This window comes from Pelophylax lessonae, assembly GCF_965119305.1.
Source record: "Pelophylax lessonae genome assembly, chromosome: 2".
NCBI classification, from domain to species: Eukaryota; Metazoa; Chordata; class Amphibia; order Anura; family Ranidae; genus Pelophylax; species Pelophylax lessonae.
In genome coordinates this window covers 253609948-253633022 of record NC_138769.1, presented here as the reverse complement: position 1 = coordinate 253633022, position 23075 = coordinate 253609948, and positions in this window count along the sequence as shown.

Here is a 23075-nt window from a genome sequence, read left to right as displayed (position 1 = left end):
AAAATACTTTTGTTTTCTGAACATTATTTAGTATCTTCTCTGCTGGATTGTATGAAAGTAATATATTGAAAAAAGGAGGGGGACAGCGCTCACAAATAAATAAATTAATCAAAATCTACACAGATAAATATTCTTGATTGAATAATAAAATAAAAGTGACAGTGCACAGTGCAAGTGTCGCAATAATAAAAGTGACAGTGCATGAACTCTATAATAAAAAATTGGTGACAAACACTTATGTGCAAAAAAGCATATGCAATATTAGCAGCAAAATACAATATAATAAGGTGCTTCTATATTCGAAAGGGGACCACTTCCCCTTGTTCACAACTTGTGCTTATATTGAAAACAGTCCTTATTATGTGCAAAATTGCAAATGCAGTATCAAATAACGAAAATTAGTCCAGTGACTTATAAAGTGCTCAGTGCTGTGAAAAAAGGTGCCTTCTCATGGCGAGGTAGCAAGAGGATAAAAAAAATCCACCACCAGATGTCCAACACACTTACCAGATGACCCCTTGGGGTCTAGCCTTGGTAAGTGGTATGCTGTACTCAGGTCTCAGATAAGATGGAATTCTGCCACAACTCTTATGGTAATTTATCCACCTAAAGAGACTGGTAGATTCTTCCTTCAATGCCTCACTCTCAGACCCCACACCGACCGATCAATATATAAGAAAAAAGGAACTTCATGGCATAGTACGTATGTTCAGTTTGATAGGGGAAAAAAAGAGGCCACTTACATCATGTAAACGAAGGAACTGCTTTACAGCATCGCACACCGCTTTGCGTTCCAGCTGCGTTCCCTATGAAAGTAATACATTCTCTAGTCAGGCAAGAGAATTGTAAGTTGAGTTTTTTTCAACTTCTTCTTCAAGCCTGATCAGACATATTCCCAGCCTCAGTTACCTTATACCTATCTATTTTTGCCTCTAGATACGGGCTTTCTCTAAAATGTCCTTCTCTGTTACCCATGGCAACCACAGCTTCAGCTTAGTACACTCTACTCCCAACCATATATTAGTAACATGCTTTACAGCATTTTGTTCCTGCTTACACTAATCAGTCATCTGAAGTCTCTCTCCACAGCCTCATTACGTATGGCAACCTCTCAGAAACCTTATCCTGTCATTGGTACTTGTCAGCCTCAGCTTTTCACTGCTGTTTCAAATTTTCATAACAACCTGATTGGAACCATGCAATTCAGGACTCCAATACTGGAGGTCACCTACAGGACTCCAGTGTCTGCATCAACATTGTAAAGAGAACAAACATTTTTCCCAACCCACACAGTTCTGTCATAGTCTTATTTCTGATTCAACCATTGTTCAGCCAGATCCTATGCCAGTTACTGCCTCCATACAGTTGGACCCAAATAACCTACTACTGTGCAAGTCTGTCTGTGTTGCCACTAGCTGCCATTGGTCCTGTATCATTGCCAAACATTCACAAACTCATCTACCTTTCATCAGCCACAGACCAGTCTGATAACCCTGTTCCCTGGTCCACTCATTCCTGACAAGTCTTCTCCCATGTCAGCTGTCCATTCTGCCTTTTGCAACTCTATGGTGTGGCCAACCCAAGGGCAGCATTCTGGTGTTGGCTTTCAGCAAGTTGATCTTGGGCCTTTAGGGTTTCTGGTCCACTGCTTCCTGTTTGGTAGTTTGGCAAAGAGCATTTACACTCAAGGTAGCCCCTCATAAACTGCCAGGAGTGTCACACATATAATTAAGACACAGACTATTTCCATGTCCGGAGAGTCCAAGATAATTTATATTTTTGTTAGAAAAGTAATATAAAAACATCTAGCAAAATGTCGGTGGCAACATCACTTCCACTTCATCAGAGCAGCCTGTCTCCGTTTCTGCAGCCCCAGACTAATCTTTCTCTATAATTTTTTTTTTTTTAAAGTGTGTTTTTGTGTTGAAGTGCAATGAGTTATCAAAGAGCTGCACCTATTTATCACTGAATACCAAAAGTGATGTGAAAACATATATACTTAAATAATAGTGCGCCTCTGGTTACTATGCTAGAAATGAAATACTGAAAATGTATCAATATACAATCAAACAGTGAATTGAATAGTCCATAGGGTTCAATATGGAAATAAGTCCATGTGCCAAAAGCAATGAAAGCATATAGTGGAATTAAGGTGTATCTAATTCTTCTCAAGATAATAATATATACCTCCGGGTGGCAAACCATGTGAATTGTTAAGGAATTCCACCGTACACAATTGCCCTCCACCATAATCTCAAGACCAAAACTGGATGAGAGTCCAAGACAATTTTTATTCTTGGTAAAAAAGTAATATATGCAGTCCAACCTGTTTTTGCACCAGCTGCTGCTCCAGTCCAGGCTGTTTCTGCACCAACCAATTAAATTCAACCTGTTTTTGAACCAGCCACTACAGTCCAGCTTCTTGTTTCTGCACCAGCTGCTACGGTCCCTCAAACTTAAAATGTTGAGTTTTATATTTCTCAGGAAATCCAGTCTGCTGGACTCCTAGCCCGTGGCTAGAAACCGGTTTTAAAACCCCCAGCCAGTTGCCACACCCCAACAGTGGGGAATTTGACCAGCTATTATACCTGATGATGGAGCACCTTGTCAGTTTCCAGATTCTGGCAATAGGGAACATATCATGTTTTCAGACACTGATGGTGGAAGATCTTCCTTTTGGACTTATTTGGGATCAAGGTCTCATCAATTTCATGTGCTGGGAAGGCCAGTCTCTGCATTTATCATATGGACTTGTGTTTTCATGGCTTGTTGGAGGAAGGGGGCTGTAAGGAGCTGGGTCAGTTATTGGTGGCACTGTGATTCCAAGACCTGAAGGATGTGGTCCCAGCATCCATCATAGGGTGCCTCCTGCAGCTTGCAGTCCCCAGCAATTATTATCCACCAGATGCTGGCTGCTGGGAGGATATTTATACCCTCCTCTAGGTTTCGACAGAATTTTTTCCTATGTGCAGTAAACTGCCTTCTCCTGCTTTGTAGCTTGTACTATCCTACTACCTTTATCTGCTCCACTTGTACATGATCCCTGTTCTTGCTCCTTTCCTGACTCACCTCACCCGTTGTCCCATACTCCTCCCACTTGACCCATTCTCACCTGATCCCTTCTCCTGATTGGATATACAGTAGTTTAGATAGTTAATTTGATTTTCACTGGGTATTAATTGTCATGCGTGTTTACTATTGCTTGCATATGTTTGCGATGTTGTATGGTTTTGTCACTTGTTGCGCTAATAAAAAAATCTTATTTTTATTTCACTTAGTTTGGGTCCAGTCTCAATGACGACTCCTGTGCACCACCCTGTAATACTCATTCATAACAAAAAATGTACAATGTAAATAAACATATTTACATTGTACATTTTTTATTATGAATAACAAGGGGTAGCATGCATCCCTTACTCATTAAAATATCTAGGTGGATATCTATTTGGCCCCACTTCTTCTAACGATGGTTTCAAGATTTGGATAAGCTGACAAGCCCTCCCCCACCCCATGAACCCCCCACATCCCACAAGCCAGGCATGTGGGGATGAGACCCTTGTTCTCATCAAAATGGGGACAGGGTGCCTTTTTTGACCCCCCAGCAATTTACCCTCCCAATTTTGAGAGCATGTAGCCTGATATGGTTCAGGTGGAGGGGGGGGGGATTGCACATACACCTTTATTAGGTCTGGTATGGATTTGGAGGGGGAATACAGGCAGAAATCCATACCACATACTTCTTTAATCAGGCATACAGTCTGACCGCCCATAAAAAGGAAGAGTAGTGAGCATCTTTTGCCCCAACCTGAACCATACCAGGCCACATTCCCTCAACATTACCATAGTGCCATGTCCCCATGGCTTGGTGTATGTCTGCAGGAAGAATTTAGCTGAATTTAAGATGTCCTTTTTTTTTAGAAAAAGCGCCCCCAGGTCCCCCCCCCCCAACATGAATAAGCAAGGGGTCCCACAGTAAAAATACACAAACCATTGATGCTGGCTGATGTCATTGACCAAATATTGTCATGATCATTTGTTGTCAACAACTTCACCGGGCATTCCGCAGTCACTTACTTTACAAACAGAAGCATACAAGGGAGGGACATGTCATTTATCAGCTATTTCTTTTTTTCGTTTTATAATTGTCACTTTTGCTATATTACATCCTACAGGTAGGCCATGTTGCATGCAGGCTTAGCCACTTGTGTACCAGCCCGTAAGTCTCCATTCACACTAGTATGACTTGTCAGGCGACTTGGTCAGCCTGACAAGTCACGCACCGTCGCGGTCCATTGACTGCTACAGGAACCGTTCTAATAGGAGCGACACAAGTCGCTCCGACTTAGAAAAAGGGTCCTGTACTACTTTGGGGCGACCTGGAGTGACTTGCATAGACATTAATTTTATGAAGTTCATGCAAGTCGTGCCGAAGTCACGTTGCACGCGACTTCACAGGTCGCCCCCAAAGTCGTGCCGCTTCAGTGTGAACTAATACTCATTCATCACCATGCAGTTTTTCAGTTTTTCTGTTCTCTGACAGCTACAGTATTTCATCATGCAACACTGTAGCCAAATTAATTTTAAATTACTATGAGACAGATAGAGCTTTCTTTTGGTGGTATTTATTTATTAAACTCTGTTATTGTTATTTTAAATTTTTACTATAAAAAGGAAAAAAAAGGTTTTTTTTTTTTTTTACTATAGCAAATAAAATGCCTGGACAGTGCAATTACCCACAAAATGCCCCCTTCTTTGAAAGTAGAGACTCCACAGTGACTTTATTTTTTGCCTCAATTTTTGAAAATGAGAAATTACTGGATTTGAGGGAGTGAAAATATGGAGCTTGGTAATGGTAAACTGGATGTATTATTGTAAAGGTCATACAAAGAAGGAGGAAGTGTTAAAGAGGTTAATATGTAGGTCACATATTGTGACAGAATGTAGATGAAGAGATTATTGTGCGAGATAGGGGACATAAGGAATCAATATAGAGCCGTGGCCAACAGTTTTGAGAATGACAAAAATATTAATTTTCACAAAGTCTCCTGCCTCAGTTTTTATGATGGCAATTTTCATATACTCCAGAATGTTATAAAGAGTCATCAGATGGATTGCAATTAATTGCAAAGTCCCTCTTTGCCATGAAAATTCCAGCAAAAAACATTTCCACTGCATTTCAGCCCTCCTAGGATCGTCTCCTACAGTTGATTCAGCTGCGGCATCGGGGCACCACCAGTGCAGAGCTTGCTCAGGAGTGGCAACAGGCAGGTGTGAGTGCATCTGCACGCACAGTGAGGCGAAGACCTTTGGAGGATTGCTTGGTGTCATGAAGGGCAGCAAAGAAGCCACTTCTCTACTGAAAAAAACAGCAAGGACAGATTGGTATTCTGTAAAACCTTGTCCGAAGAAGAAAAGGTGAATGCTACCATCAGTCCTGTGTCATGCCAACAGTAAAGCATCCTGACACCATTCATGTGTGGTGTTGCTTCTCAGCCTAGGGAGTGGGCTCACTCACAATTTTGCCTAAGAACACAGCCGTGAATAAAGAATATTACAAAAGCATCCTCCGAGAGCAACTTTTCCAAACCATCCAAGAACAGTTTGGTGATGAGCAATGCCTTTTCCAGCATGATGGATTTGCCATAAGGCAAAGCTGATAATGAAGTGGCTTAGGGAACAAAACATCAAAATTTTTGATGCCATTGCCAGGAACCTCACCTGACCTTAACCCCCATTGAGAACCCGTGGTCAAGCCTCAAGAGGCAGGTGAACAAACAACCCCAGAAATTCTGACAAACTCCATGCATTGATAATGCAAGAATGAGCTGCCATCAGTCAGGATATGGCCCAGAAGTTGATTGACAGCATGCCAGGGTGAATTGCAGAGGTCTTGTAAAAGAACGGTCAACACTGCAAATATTGACTCTTTGCATAAAATTAACGTACTTGTCAATAAAAGCCTTTGACAGTTATGACATGCTTGTAATTATACTTCAGTATAATTAGTAACATCTGACAAAAAGATCTAAAAACACTGAAGCAGCAGACTTTGTGAAAATTAATATTTGTGTCATTCTCAAAACATTTGGCCACAGCTGTACAGTTCACATACTGAGACAGCATTTAGGTAGGAGAGGAAGGGTGGTAAAAGGGTTAAAAAAATCCAGGTGTCAGTGAAACTGAATAAACAGCTGCTGCTTATTAGGTAATTAGGTATTATTAGTAAGCCCTTCAACTGCATACCACACTGGACCAGGGTTGTGGGGAAGAGACCCTTGAGGCCATCAACATGGGGACAAGGTGCTTTGCCAGGGGGGTACCATGCATGCATGGTATGGTGCAGACAGGGGGGTCTACATGCTTATCCTCCCCTTTCCCGCCTGGCTGCATGCTCCTATAGCAATTTGGTATGGACTTTATGGGAATTCCATGCTTTTTTGTTTTTTATTTGCACTGGATCCACCTTGACATCAATACTAGTCCTTTATCAAGGATGAAGTTCTGGTATGTGTTTTATGGAGGAAATCCACACCTCCGTGTGTGTGTGTGTGGCAGTCCCCTATTAACATCTATATCAGGCTCTCATCTACGATAAGGGTCTGGTATAGATGAAGAGAATTCTCAGCCATTTGTTTACAAACAGAAGTGAAGCTGAAGCCGAGGATGTTATTTGCCGGCAATTTCGTTTCAATATCTCTTTTATTATAATTTTCCACAAAACAACAATAACATATACAAAAATGAAAAAAAAAAAAAAAAAATATATATATATATATATATATATATATATATATATATATACAATTGCCAACAATTTAAACAGCATTTTTCCTCTTGGCAAATATCAGTTTTTCTGCAGTAGACTGTATACTTTATAAAGATGCACCATTTCGTATTTTTAAAACTGCTTTTAGTAGTCAGGTCCCCAGTGACTTTGTATTCCTGATGTTCGCCCAAGTGGGGAAGATTCATAGTGCTCCCTAGAGACTCCCACTGTCCTTGACTTGCTGAGATCCTAGTGATTGTCCGTAAGTGTCTCCCAGTTCCTTGTAGTCTGATCTCTATACCCCCTGTTCCTGTGTCTCCCAGCCTGTACACTTGCACATTTTGCATCCTCTGAGCACTGCTTTTGTGTCTCCCTGTGTAATCCTACCTTTTTTTCTCTGCGTCCCATGCATTTCAATTGACTTTAGTGATTCCCCGGATTTCTGTCTCTGTGAGTCAGGGCTATTACAGGAAGGGGGGGGAGCATGCACATGCTCTAGATGCCGTGATGAGGGGGGATGCACTGGTGATGTAGACGCTTGTGCTGCATCTCACTGACAGGGATGATTTAAGTGTCACTCTTGTCAGAAGAAGGAGCAACAGTCTTCTGCTGGAGAAAGGATCTTGCTTTGTCCACCATCAAGCCTACAGGGGGTGATAGAGAGCCGGTGCTAAGACTGAGAACTTACCTCAGTCTCAGCACAGTGCTGCTGAGGAATGAGAGCAGATTGCCCTTCTACCTCTCTCCCCTTGTCATGTGACATGTCACATGACTAAAGAGGGGCAGAAGAAACTGCCTCTTCATTCCGGACATGTTATCTGCAAATACAAAGAGGAAGGGGGAGGGAAACAATTCCCAGACCTCCCTTCTCTACCTCAGTTCACCCCCATAGCTTCCTCTCTCTTACCCTAGGTTGAAATTTGTGCACAAAAACACAGCCCTTTTGCAGGTATGCAGTTTCCATTATTTCTTGATGACACCCCCATGTACCTTGATTTTGCACTCATTTGCCCACACTAAAATGCATGATATCAAGCTACCATGTGTTTTGGTCCCGGTCAACTTTTAAAAAGCTTATTTTGTGCATGTTTTGTGCATGGGACTGCACATTGAAATGAAAAGGATATCCTATACATGCTGCATAACAGCGTGCATGCTTCATCACCACTGTTCAGGGGGCATTTGACAGGCAGTGAGGATGCATTATGTCTCCTCCTCAATGTCTGTCTTAACCCCCTATAATCCCACACCACTGTGCCAAAACTGTATGCATTGTATGCTGTTGCAGCTTAGCAGTTCTACGGGTGGTACTATCTGTCAAACACGGGGAGGGGTGGGTGGTAATTTTTGTTGTACAAGTGTATGCCCACCTTTGCCATTGGGAGACAGTAAAAATGCAGCTCAACCTCCTGTTTTTAGCCCCCCCCCCCCCAAATGCAAGCGTAAACAAGGCCTTAGAGTTAGTTCACATAGGGGGATGGAGGGCAGTAAAAGCAAGGAGTTGAGCCCCATTTTCTCTGACCATCCACCTGTACCAGGACATGTAGCAGATCAGAGCTGTACACATTCCATGACCTAATGCTTTCCTTCACAGCCATGTCAAAAATTAAATGGATCGGGCAGCACTGCAACTGCATGCAATGCACACGGCTGCAGCACAGTGAGTCAGTGGGTTAAAACAAGCAACAAGGAGGCCGCATATTGTCTCCTCACTGCCTATCAAATATCCTCTGCAAAATTATCTGTGACAGATCCACTTTCAGAGGGGAAGCAATGATAGCTGCACATTTGAATGAGCTTCTAGAGTCCTTTAGGCATCCCCTCCTCCCTCAGAGCCCCCTTGGATCCATTTAGTTTTATGCACTTCTATGAGCTCATGTCCTATTCCCTCCTTTATCCCACTGACAGTCCTTCTAAGACTGACACCAGCGATACAGCTGCATTTTTTCCCCACTGACTGTGCCCTGATTTTAACCACCAACCAGCCAATTTTCAGCTTTCAGCACTGTCACATTTTGAATGACAACTGCAATGTTATTCAACACTTTACCCATATGACATTTTTGTCATTTTTTTTGAGACAGATAGAGCTTTCTTTTGGTGGTATTTAATTACCACTGGGTTTTTCAGTTTTTTGCTAAAGAAATGAAAAAAGACTGAATTTTTTTTTTTTTTTTTTCAAAACTGTTTTTATTACATTTTTGAGAAAATGCATTACAAGTAACATACATGTGACAAGTATGTAGCATCCGTAGCAGGTATTCATACAATATAAAAGAAGAAGAACAGTAGAGATCAAGCAGTGCCAATCTATAAACAAGGCATTATATGTAGTATGCAGTAATAACCAACAAAAACATGCAGCGTGTAACCAATTCAGTAAGATATATGTCATAACTAGTACCCATCCTTTCACAATAATACGTCAGTATACATGGTACAACCAGAACAGGGTAATCAGAAAGCCACTTCAGTTCCTCCACTAAAGATAGAGCCCAACTAGTGGACATGTAGGTACTCACCACACCTGGTCACCCCCACAGGGAACTATACTGTGCCCAAGTGTGGTGGAGATATGAGGGTATGTCTCTCGAGTAGCGGAGCATTAGCTAAATAAAGAGGGGAGTGAGGAGATTATTGGGGCGCGGAGTGGACCTTTAAACGCTCCATCCAATCAGTCCAAGGTAGCCAGTGGTGGGTTACAGTGTGTACAGAGCGATCTTTAAGAGAAAGCGTACGTTCAAATGCATAGTATGTATTAGTAAGGTCAATAACTCCTGTGGTAGTTGGTGGGAGTACTTGCTTCCAGGCACGTGTCATATTGAGCCTGGCCACAAGAAGGACATGGGTCACGGTGTGTCTAAGAGGTTTAGGAACCTGTTCAATTCCCAAATTCAGTAAAGCCAGGCCAGGGGTAGGTGTGACAGGGAGATGCAAGACTTCTGATATAATCGTGAATACGTCCTTCCAGTATTGGGTAATAATGGGGCATTGCCATAATATATGAAATAGGGTGCTTTCAAATCCACATAGACGCCAACATTTGCCCTCATTATGGGGATCGAATTTGCATATTCTAGAGGGTGTAAGGTACCAGCAGAGGGAAAATTTTATGGAAAACTCCCACAATTTTGAGCAGCTGGTGGCCAAATATACAGATTGGATAGCCTGACTCCATTGTTTGTCTGTGAACTGTATACCCATATCTTGCTCCCACAATAAATGGGAGGAGGCCTTGGTGAAAGAAGTTTTACATTGGAGGAGGTTATAAAAGGTAGTTATGCCCTTTTGGTTAGGCGGCCCTCTACTCGTGAGGAATAGCCATGCATGGGCATGGATAGTCATTGGCCAAGGTGGGAGAGAAGTGAGAAAATGAGACAATCTCAAATAAGTAAATAATGCAGAGTGTGGAAGATTATATTTGGCCTGAAGAGATCCAAAGGGGATAAGTTTGGAATCACTATACAAATCTGATATGTGCTTAATGCCCTTCTTCTGCCAATCTAAGAGATAAACCTGGTCCATAAGCGAGTGCAGTGCCATTAACGGAATGTTAAGTGGGACTTGGGAGGGAGGAGAGGAAGCTTGCGATACAAGTATTTTCCATGACCTTGCTGCAGCAATCAGAAACGGGGGTAGGTAGGAAGGTAGTTTGGTCCCTAGAGTGTTCACCAGCAGCCAATCGGACAAGCTTTTTCTGTTGCAATAGGTAGCTTCCATGGCGCTCCACAGTGTATTTGGAGTTGTTTTAAACCAGTCTTGCAATGGCGTAAGAACTGATGCCAGATAAAAGTCATAGATGTCAACATATCCTGCGCCCCCTACTGACCGGTGTCTGATTAATTTGGTGTGTGCGCATCTGGGTTTTTTGCCTTGCCATATATATGTGGACAATAGAGATTGAAGGCACCTGAAGTACTTTTTTGGGATCGGGATTGGGAGAGTCCTAAATAAATAAAGTAGTTGTGGGAGGTACATCATTTTAAAAGCCGCTAATTTTCCCAGCCAAGAAAATTCAAAGGAGGCTACATGCTTAAGGTTGTCTTGCAATTTAGTGCGTGCAGAGAGGAAGTTATGTTTAAAGAGCGTTTTAGTGGATGCGGTCAGTTGCACGCCCAAGTTTGATATACTATGGTCTGCCCATACATACGGAAATTGCTGCTGCAGTAGATTACTCATTGTGGCATTAATACCAATTCCCAATATGTTGGACTTAGATTCGTTAACTTTGTAGGAGGAGACTTCTCCAAACCAATGTAGTATCCTCTGAATTTCCGGCAGGGATGCGGAGGGGTTAGTGACCATAAGTATCACATCATCAGCGAAAAGACTGATTTTGTGGTGCAGGTCTGTCATACGTATGCCCGATATCTTGGTGTTGGAATGGATATGTTCGGCTAGAGTTTCCATTATCATGTTAAATATCAGGGGAGAAAGTGGACACCCTTACCTGGTGCCATTTGTTATATTAAACGGAGTGGAAAATGCTTCCGTTGTACGGACTACTGCAGAGGGCATGGAGTACAAAGCCATTATAGTGTCATGAATGAATCCTCGGAATCCAAATTTTTGCAGGACATTCAAGAGGAATCCCCAATGGACCCTGTCGAACGCCTTCTCCGCGTCCAAAGGCAGGAGCAGAGAAGGCGTTCCACAGAGGCCCGCATGATGTATAGCATTAATTACACGTCTGGTAGCGTCTGAGGCCTGTCGGCCCTTGGTAAAACCTGATTGATCCTTGTGGATTATAGTGGGGAGAAGATCAACCAATCTCGAGGCTATCACCTTGGCGTAAAATTTTACATCGATATTTAATAAAGATATGGGCCAAACATTTTGGGGCTGGGTAGCCTCCTTCAGTTTTAGGAAGGGTTACAATTAATGCACTTAACATTTCTTTTGGAAAGGTTGAGGAGGAGGCAGCAGAATTGAATACCTCACATAGGAGGGGAGTCAATGAGTCACGGAATTTTTTGTAGTATTCAGCCGATTAACCGTCTGGTCCTGGTGATTTCAAGTTGGGGAGTGATGCGATGGCATCCTTGATTTCCTGGTCGGAAAAGGGTCTATTAAGTGAGTCAACGTCTTGGGGAGTAATAGATGGAAGATTGATATGAGCAAGAAAGTTATGGATGTCAGTTGGAGAGGCGAGAGGCGAGTGTGTCGCTTGGTCGAATTTAAGGTTATAGAGGGATTCGTAATAGGAGCTGAAGGTATTAGCTACGAGGGTGGGCTTAAGAAGCTTCTCTTTCGATTTGGGGTGAATCATGCAGGCTATTTTAGATTTGGTAGCTTTGTCACTGGTAGAGTAGGTGGTGGCTTTCCATTTCTTAAGAGAATAGCTGTATTTTTCTAGAAGGAAAGCTCTGAGTTCTTGTCTGAGCGCAAACAATTTGCGACTGCAATTTTGGAGAAGGGTTTTGCTTATTTTGGGAATCCAGGGAAGCAAGTTTTTTAGTAAAGTCTTCGAAGTGCTGTGTTCTCCTCTTCCTATCCCTAGCTCCTACTTTCAAAAATATTCCACGTGGAACAGCTTTATGAGCATTCCACACGACCAACGGGTCAGAGTCAGGGAGAGAATTTTCTATCATAAAATTATCCAGATGAGATTGGACTTCATCTGTGTACGTTGAATTTGATAAGAGATGGTTAGGTAACCTTAATACATACGTGGATTGTGCAGGAACGCCATGGGTCACAGATATTGTCAATGGAGAATGATCCGACCAGGTGGCCGTGTGGAGTTCTACAGACGAAACACGTTCCAAAATCTGTTTATCAGAAATGCACAGGTGAATATGTGAGTAGGTGCCATGAAGAGGGGAAAGGTAAGAAAAGTCCCTTTCCACTGCGTGACAGCACCTCCACACATCATAAAGATCAGTATCCCATGAGTACTTGGAGAGTGACATATTATGTTTCCTAGGAGATGCAGATGTGTCCATAGTGCTGTACGGGGCCAGATTGAAGTCGCCACATAGAAGTAGATTGCCCCACTGGAGGGACTTCGCTTTTCCCACAACTGAGCATGTAAATGGCATCTGGTGTTTATTGGGAGCATAAAGATTGACTATGGTGTAATTTCGATTGTCTATGGAACACCGGAGAATAATGTAGCGACCTTTGGGGTCCAGAATGGATTTGTGATGTTGGAAGGCCAAGGATTGTCTAACAGCTAGGAGGACACCTTTACACTTCTTCTTCCCAGATGCCATATAAATAATGGGGAACTGTGTATGACTACACTTAGGGGTTGCAGATTGGGAGAAATGTGTCTCCTGTATACAGATGATGTCACCTTTTAGAGAGTTGGCCGTAGACCATAAGGAGGTCTGTTTCGCGGGGTGGTTAAGTCCTCTAGCGTTCAAAGACAGAATAGTGAAGGACATGCTATCCGAAAGTTATTCACAAGGAGGATAAAGTCAATACCAGATGAGAAGGAGAGATATTACCTTATACGTTGAGGATATGTAAGATGCAAGCGTCCACTCTCCTCTGGAGCAATATATGCGAAAGGATGGTCCCACAGGATATTAGTGGTGGTCACTTACTGTTCCGAGGTCCAGGTGTTACTGCTGCTGGTCGTAGGCACTATGCGGGGAACACAAAGAGAAAAAAAAACAAAAGGAAAAAAGGACAAGCGCCGCTGCTCAGGCGACAATAAAAGAACAAAAGCACAGTTACTGGTGTAGGTATATGAGCTACTAGAGTAGAACACTGTAGATATGAACCAGGTCACCAAGTGGTGAACAAAAGTCAGCAAGGGGTATCAAAGAGGTGGGGGATCTCCACCTAGGTGGATAAAAGGATCACTTAACAAAAAGCAGAGGCAAAGACGTGGCCCGGCCGGGCTAGATGTTGCTGAAAGGGAGAAGTGCTATGCGTCGTAGTTGATGCTTCTGTCGCACAGGCCCCTGGTGGTTCCTGGAGCGAGATGGGGGAAAATGTCTTGGTCCATCGTGAAAACCTTTTGGTGGTTCCGGGATGATTCCCCAGGAGTGGAGGAGTTTCATACCGCCCTCTATAGTGGAAATGGTGTGCGGTATCCCATTGAAAGTAACGAGCAGGGTTGCAGGGTGACGCCATTTATAGGAGATCTTGTGGTTAAAAAGAGCCTTAGTAAGCGTCTTTAATTGCCTCCTTTGTTGCAGGGTATGTTGGGACAATCTCTGTATCTCTGCATAAGGCGCTGGCAGAGTGCCCAGCTGTCTGGAGGTCTGGAGAATTTTCTCTTTAGCAGGAAAAAAGTGAATGCATAGCAACACATCCCTAGGGATTGAATCCTATAAGTGGCGAGGCTTGGGGATCCTGTGAATCCTGTCAATGGTCAGTTCTATAGGGATCAGATCAGGTACCAACATGGAGAACATAGTAGATACATACTGCATTCAGAGATGCCTCTCAGCTTAACATTATTGCAGCGTGATCGATCTTCAAGATCCGCCAGCTTATGTTTGATCCAGTCAGTATCATCTTTCTGGTCATGGTAGGCATCTATAAGCTCATTCACCATTTCAGTGCATTCCTCCATGCTATGTTCTATACGTGACACCCTATTGCCCATATGTTTCATTTCACAGGAGAACTTGTGCATAATAGTGTTGAGGTTAGCCATAAGTGAGGATTGAAAAGTAATGAGCATATTTTTCATCGTGGTGTCCAGGACAGGCTGGCCCGTGGTTGGAAATGCAGCTATAGAAGACTGTAGAGCAGACATGGAGTGCATAGAGGCAAAGGAGGTACTCACTACAGGGTCAGAGGATTCTGCTGGATCCAATCTCATACGGGTCTTCACAGGACTACAGGAGACCGGGGTCGCAGGGGAGGAATCCGGCATAGGTGGAAGCGATGTGGGCTCCCCAGGCAAGGGGATCGTATCTGGCAGATCCGTGTAGGCCGCGGGGCTCCCACGGTCAGATAGCGTGTCGGTACCATCTTGGATTCCCTTAGGCTGTGTGGACGGCTTGAAGAAGAAGGCCGTGAGTTTCTTGGGGCCTTGTTCATCCTTCCTTTTTCGATTACACATCTCCCCGGGTGTGCGGTAGGGTATGCAAGACCTGAAGGAGCGTTGGTGGATGCTGTGCTTCCCGTATGCTGGGTGTTTTATCGGCCGGGTACAGAGAGCTCTCAGCTCAGGCATCCATCCAGCATGCGCACAAGCCCCGCCCCCAAAAGACTGAAAATTTTGAAAAACAAAGTTTTTCTTAATTTCTGTTATAAAATTTAGCAAAAAGTAAATTTCTCTCCCTCACTGATGTGCACTGATGAGGCCGCACTGATGGGCTGCTTTATGGGCACTGATGGGCACTGGTAGGCGACACTGACGGGCACTGATGAGCACTAATTGGCACTGATGTGGCTTCACTGATAATCATGGTACTGATGATCAGTGCCCTGATTATCAGTGTAAATGTGCCCTATCAGATTTGCTGGTTACTGGCTCTTTTTTCCATCACAAGATAACTGGCAAGTTTGTTTACATATGATCAGCTGTGATAGGACACAGATGATCACATGGTAAAGGACCGCTGTGATTGGGAACTAGTTAGACTCTTCAGTTTTCTGCAGTATACCACAACTATTGGTACAATTTCGCACATGATACAAACATTACATATATTTTTTCTCCATGCCAGAAAGGGGAGGGCTAAATTTTCCACCTTTGCCCTGAGCACTGGATGAACTTGTCAGTACACTTCCATGTGTTACTACTCAATCCTAGTGATCCTGTGTGACGCCATATTTCCCTGCACACCTGCCAGCTTGGGCTGTTTTACATAATGACCTGTGACTCCTGTGCCTTAGTGCTACAAGAGACCCTTTCCTGCTCATCAGCCCTCAGTTCCTGTTAGTTGCCTGATTGGGTGAGTTAGAGCAGTGGTCCTCAACTCCGGTCCTCAGGGCCCACTAACAGGCCAGATTTTAAGTATTACCTTGGGGAGATGCAGACTAGAGTACTGCAATCACTGAGCAGCAAATGATATCACCTGGGATGTATTTCAGTTATCTAGCAAACCTGTCCTGTTAGTGGGCCCTTTAGGCCAGGGTTGAGGACCACTGAGTTAGAGGACCCTAACCTAGGAATAATCTGCTATGCAACCCAACCCATCTCCACCTTCTGGAGCGCTAGAATAGACAAGGCAGTTCCTTAAATACTGTGCCTTGGCCCTCCCAAAGACCCTCACTTTTGCTGAGCATGCAGGCAGGCTGGGTTCTCATGCATCAATACTAATAGGTATACTGTTCTAACTCCTTCTGCACCCCAACTGAATCCTGTGTGCCTGCATTCTCTGGGACCCCTATGTGCATCCATGCTGCTTATGCATACTGTTACCCTTGTGTTCCTGTGTGTTCAGCATCTCACTGCTGTAAGATATTTCTGTACTCTTATCTCCCCGTGAGCCCTTCACCCCAGTGCTCTAAGTGTCTCTTATAATGTTTACTTACTGTGCTTTCCTTTAGGGCCAGCATCCTAGTGCTGTACAATATTCCAGTATTGCATGCTTTCCCAGAACCTCAGCCATACCTCTCAACTCTTGGGAGATGAGAATGAGGGACACCTAATAGCAAAAGTATGTATGCATAGTAAACACCCCCTGCCGCTTCTCCTCAAAGAAGAATTATACAAAAAAATGAGTTAAACCCACAAGTGCATTTATTGCCAATAATATTCCTTTGTACTGACTTTGAAAGATAAAAATGTGCATTATATATATTACTATATAGATCAGACCAAAATGAGGGAAAAATGAGGAGGAAAGAGGGACAGAGGGACTTTGTTCCAAATCAGGGACAGTCCCTTGAAATCAGTGACAGTTGGGAGCCATGACCTTAGCTCTAGTGCTTTCCTGGTCAACTGTAGCCTGTCTGAGTGCGCTCCTTAAGGCTAGGTGCACTGGGCTGTCGTTCATTCTGAATGGCACCCCCATGCATCTCAGCCTACAGAGCAATGGCAGGGAAACAGCATGGTCAAAAAGACCATGTGGTTTGTCTGCGTCTGTATTTTTAAGAAGATGATTCAAAAGGCACAGCCACCCATTTAAATGAATGGGCTGCCGTGCCCGAGTTAACGCGGGTTGCACGGTCCACACTAGTGTGAACCGAGCCTAAACACACTGCCTTCAATAGTCCAAACTGCATTGAGGGTCCAAAGGTTCCTACCATATGTAACAGCACCATTCATGACATTTATTGTTTTACAGGAAACTGGAAAAAAATGTCAGTTTTATGGTAAATGAAGCAAATTGATATATAAAGACATTTTATTTAATTGTGTTTTATTTGATTGATTTTCTGAATTAGATTATAGTTTTCAATTAGTAATTAGGAGCAGAAATTCCTCAGAAAGGTTTATGTGATGCTGGAGATAATAATTACAGTGCCAGAGATAGGGAAAATGTATGAAATTATTTAAAATAGAGTGGGAATTAGAGTGTTCTAGCAAACAGCCTGGAAAGTTACAAGAATAATTGAATGATTGTTCTTCATAATTTGGTATCGAAATATCTAATCAGAAAGAAAATAACTAGATTAAAGGCGGCATTATATTTAGAATAAATAGCTTCATTAGTAATTTTCAATACACACATATTTCAACATAGTTTGGAGTATTGACCTGAAATATTTAATGTCTGGTTGAATGTATTTGAAAGTAAATTATAATAATAATAATTTATCATAAAATGCTCCTAAACAGTATGTATATCTTTCATAACAATATAAATGGCCATTGCTTTGGTAAGCATAATTTAACTACTTTATTCCCAGGGCCTTTTCTCCTTATATATAACCAGAAAAGTGCTGCGCCAGATAACAAATTAAATCTCAAAGTACATAAAAACACCTTAATGTGCAAAATATCTCAAATTAATTCCAGAAATATATAACTCAATCACATAAAAATGTAAAAGCAATCAAAGTTCAAGTGAAAAGTGATGCTGGGGCCCCAAAGTATCAATAACCAAATCACCACCTCTGTGAACAAGCTCCAATCCACCACCACCATGAAATCAAAGCCTCTCACCTTAATTTCTAACCCAGGAATCACCCAGGGTCAAATGCAGCAGTCCCCCTCAGGGGTTAAAGGATGGTTAGCAGGATTTCACCAAGGGGACATCCAGGATCCAGTGGCATTCACCCATACATCAATTACCCAGGTAGGAAGAGAAGGATAAAAAAATTGAATGCTCTCCGCTGGGATATAGTTAAATATTTTAATAAAGCCAATGCACTTACATACAAAGCACTTAAAAGTTATGGTTATGATGTGTATGGGGGGTACGCGTATAGGGGGCAGAGCCTATCTGCAGACATCATATCCTCTCTGTATCAACACGGAACCGCTGTTTTTATGCACTGTTAAGTGCTTTGTATGTAAGTGCATTGGCTTTATTAAAATATTTAACTATATCACAGCGGAGAGCATTCGATTTTTGTATCCTTCTCTTCCTACCTGAGTAATTGATGTATGGGTGAATGCTACTGGATCCCAGATGTCCCCCTTGGTGAAATCCTGCTAACCATCCTTTAACCCCTGAGGGGGGCATTTGACTCTGGGTGATTCCTGGGTCAGAAATTAAGGTGAGAGGCTTTGATTTCATGGTGGTGGTGGATTGGAGCACATTCACGGAGGTGGTGATTTGGTTATTGATTCATTGGGACCCCAGCATCACTTATCACTTGGAGTTTGATTGCTTTTAACATTTTTATGTGATTGTTTGAGTTATATATTTCTGGAATTCATTTGAGATATTTTGCACTTTAAGGTGTTTTTATGTACTTTGAGATTTAATTTGTTATCTGGCGCAGCACTTTTCTGGTTATATATTATTGTTTTGTGAAGTGGGAACACAATCAGTGTTTGCAGCCGGATATTGTCAGCTTGTTCTGACATCTTACACAGTGTGTCACGATTTATTCTGCACATATTATTTTTGCACATTTTTTGAAATTATTGCGCTGATAGTTATATACACTATTACCTTTTTTCTCCTTATAGTTCCCTTGAGTCCCATTCAGTGTTTTCCATTTTGTAGATGTCTTAGTTTTGCTCTATTAAAGAACAACATTGACAGTGTTTACATCAAAGAACGTTTGCAATGTCAGCAAAAATCATTGAAGGCAATGAGAAAAACACAATTATTGTCCTTTTAAGAGGTAAAAATAGGTATAAGGGTTAGAAGGGCCTTGTTTGACCTGATCATTTTGCTTGTCAATAAAAGGTATTGTTACACCATGTGGCTGTGTGACATAATCTTTGTAACCTTTGTTTATAGGATAAATGGTATGCAAACAGCAGGTCAGACAAAGATCTACTGATCCCATGCCGGTTGCCTATATACAATAACAATACTATCAGCAGGGAGGACATGCTGATCATGTGAATCATTTTTATTTATTAATCATTGGTATTGATGCATAATCACTGATCATTTGCTAATATCAAGCAATATTAATGCACAAGACAAAATATCCAATTGGAATTCCTCAGAAGGGATGTCTTAAAATTGGTATATAGCCCAATGACAACCCACACAGATCTAAAGAGCAATTAACATACCCCAAATTAATCTTTTACAGTATACAATTGAACAGGAAAATAATGTCCATTAGTTATCAACTATAAACCTGTGGCTGATTCAAAGAAAATTCACAGGTTTCCATTTCCTCCTGAACAAGAAGGACTTAAAATATTAATCCCAGAATCCTCTACTATGACTTACTCACAACTAAATGGAAATCAATGTAAAATAATGTAAAACAGCCTAGTACTAAATGGAATATCTTTCTGCATTTAGAAGAAATTTGGGGTTTGTTTAATCATCCACCCCTTTGATAGCACACTCAAACTAGGAGCACACTCAAACTAGGACCACAGACCTACAGTTAAAGTATCCTAAAGTACAGGGTACTTTTTTCACTAGAGAGACTTTTGCATTTATTTACTAAAACTTAAGAGTTCAGCTGTGCGTGTTGGCCAAAATACTTCTAACTTCAGCTTGCTGAATTAGGCTTTGACAAAAAAACCTGGAAGCTGATTGGTTTCTTTGCAGGGTTACACCAGATGTTGCACTCTTCAGTTGTAGTAAATAATAATGTGAACTATGTATGCCACTATTAGACCCTGCAATTTTCAAAGTGCACTGCAACCATGCCCTTTATTATGGCATGGTATGTGTCACTATTAGCCTCTCCCTTTGCTTTGACCCAATCTCAGACTCATCATCCTCCAAAAGTTCCCAATTGTGGGTGGTTTTTAAATTCCAAACATTCCACATAAATTGATGGTCAAAGTACAAAGCTCCACTACTCGAAAGAAACAATAGTGATTGTAAGATTAATGTGCTCTTTATATGTTAACTCCAACTATTAAGTACAATTTACATGAATTATGAACTATAAAAGTGTTTGTTACCCCCCAAAAAAAAGAGAGATCCTGTTCTCTTATAGCAGATTAAACAGCACAGTGCTTGTGCAGTCTAATCTGCCCCTCTCTAAGCTGTAAAAAACCTGGCTGATCTTGCCACTTCCTGTGTGCCTCTCTGTGTCCTGACCATGATAATCATGGCTGCTGAGCCCTGGTCAGCCTCCGTGCCTCCTTCATCTGCAGCCTTCCTGTCCCCCTCATCCCCTCCCTCCCTCCCTGCCTGTCAGCTCCGAGTCTGTGCCTCTGTCTAACCTTACCACCCCACCTCCCCTATCGCTTTTAGTAGAAAATTAAATAATAAAAATTGCCACTGCCAGCTCCTCTATTATATGTAGGCCTACCACATTGTACAAGTGTTTTATTAAAATGAAGCTTGTAAATAAATTTTTACAGCTAACTTCAGGTCGGTCATGTGACTCCCGGCTGGTCTACTACTCCGATCCAGAACTACAGCGAGAGGGGTTGAGTGGCCACCTAATCTCTCCGGCTGACATCACAGGGAGATCTCGACCCCTCCCGCTGTAGCTCGGGGATCGGAGTAGTAGATTAGACTTAAGATAGCTGTAAAAAGGTATTTACATGCTTCATTTTATTAAAAGACTTATACAGCATGGTATGCTTAGATATAATACAGGGGCTGGCAGTGAATTCCATTATTGTGGTAAGAACCACTTTAACTATCTGGTTCAAGGTAAACAGCTACAGTAAATAAAAGTTGCACAGGTAAATCTCAAAACTGGCTTTACCCAGCTAACCTTATTTGTAATTGTTCATAAATTTGGGGGGATTTAGTGCACTAATGCACAAGGGTGACACTCGAGGAGAGCACGCTCATCAATGCCCGGGACCAGGCGGAGACTGCAGTCATGTGAAGAATCTAATATTAAAGCAGTTCCCCAACTTAGAAATGAGCTTTCACTGTGTGCAGTAATAAAAAGCAGAATTCCTCTGAAAATCAGTTTGTCCCATGTCACTACACACTGTAACTTGTATGTTGCATTAGGAGGGATGCGCTGAGCCTGCGCCCACTCCACCAGTTCAGCGTACCTCTGTTACCTCACTCACAGTAACAGAATGGGGTCCCACCAAGCACATAGCGCAGACCTCATGCATGCTTTTTTCCTTCCCTTACCATCAGTGTTGCCAAACCCCAGAAGTGAAATTTGCTGACAGGAGATTCAAAATTTACAAACAGCACCACATTTTTTACAGTCAAAAATCTTGAAATTTACTGACAGAGTGACATTTTCTAATACCACTTTAAAGAACCTTTTTCAGAAGTCACACTGTTTTTAGTGGAACAGGTTTCCCCATGTGAAGGTTTCTCCTCACCACATGTTCCAGTGAAAACTACTGCAAGAGTCAAGACTCAGATACATTGAAACACATTTGGGCCTGGAGTGGCCATAACTGTAACCAACATTTTAAGAAGTCAAACTGTAATGTTATGTGTGTACAAGTATTTCTAAAGCTATTACAGTACAAACATTATTCCTGTTTTACAAATCATATAAAGAACCTCATGTTGGGAAGTTGTGACTGTCCATAAAAGTCCTACACCACCAACACCACATCATTGTCCTCCTTAGACATAATATTGTCAGCAGCAGCAGAAGAAACACCCAGTGGTTTACGTTTAGCCTTGAATGAATTTTCAGACTTGTGGTAATACATTGAGTAATCAACATGTTTAAGCATTTCCTGAGTAATTCTCCCTGGACCACACTTTGCTGACAGCAGTCTTTCCAACATGGAAGCTGAAAGTTCTTTTCTAAGATGAGTTTTCATTAACTTGACAGAGGAAAACACATATTCTACCTCAGCAGTCCCATGGGAAAAGGAAAGCATAGTTTTTGCAAATTTAACCAGAAATGGGAATCTAAGTCCTTTCAGATTGTCTTGAAGCTTTGTCCTAACATGTGCCAATAAGCATCATATGTGAGAGTCACTGTCTCACTCCAGGGAACATCTGTGAAATCTGGTACTTTGCATTGAATAAATTCAGTATGCAGTGTGTCAAAATCAGATGGGGGAACAATCTGTGGAAAATACTTAGCTAGTTCAATAATGTCTGTCGATTCTGCAGTAGACTTTTTAAATGTTTTAATAAAGCCAACAGTTAAATGATTCTGTTTCCAATGGTCATGCATTTTTAATGGCAGTTACTGCTCTTGTGAAAAATGTTGTTGCTTGGACCATGAACTGCTGAACAGCTGACAAATCACCTACTGTAGTCAGATGCCCCCTTGTTTGGTAGTCTATGAAAATGCTGTCTGCTGATTTAAAGTTAGCACTGTTAGTGTGGTCAAATGCAATCAGTGCATTATTGTCAAGGGCAAATAAGGGGTTTGACCTGAAAAAGTAGCACATAGAACTTTGTTATTTATTTCAGGTACTTATATAGCGCTGCGTAAATTGACAGCGCTATATAAGTACCTGAAATAAATAATAAATAAGTAGCATAGGGGAATTGCTCTGGAAAATTTAATTGAAATTTGGAAGAACTGTTTGAAGGAACAGAAAATAGCACTTAGTGGTGGGATCCTATAGCAAGAAACGTATCCGTTCCACAATTTGTATCATCACTTGACTGAAAGTAACTTAACGGGGCTTCATATTGATTGAGAATGTGGTTGACACACTCAATCATAGAGAGCCAATTTGTATAACAAAGCTGTAAAATCTTCAAACAATCTGCCTCAGGAAATTCTTGATACAAGTGTATGCATTTGCAACTACTGCATAGGCAAAGTGGTTATGTATGTCTCAGCAAAGATGCTCAACAGTTTTTGGTATTTCTTTACAGGCATCTGCAGCACACAAGGCAGCAATATGGCAGGTACAATAAATGTGAAAGATGAAAGGCTGCTCAAGTTTGAAGAA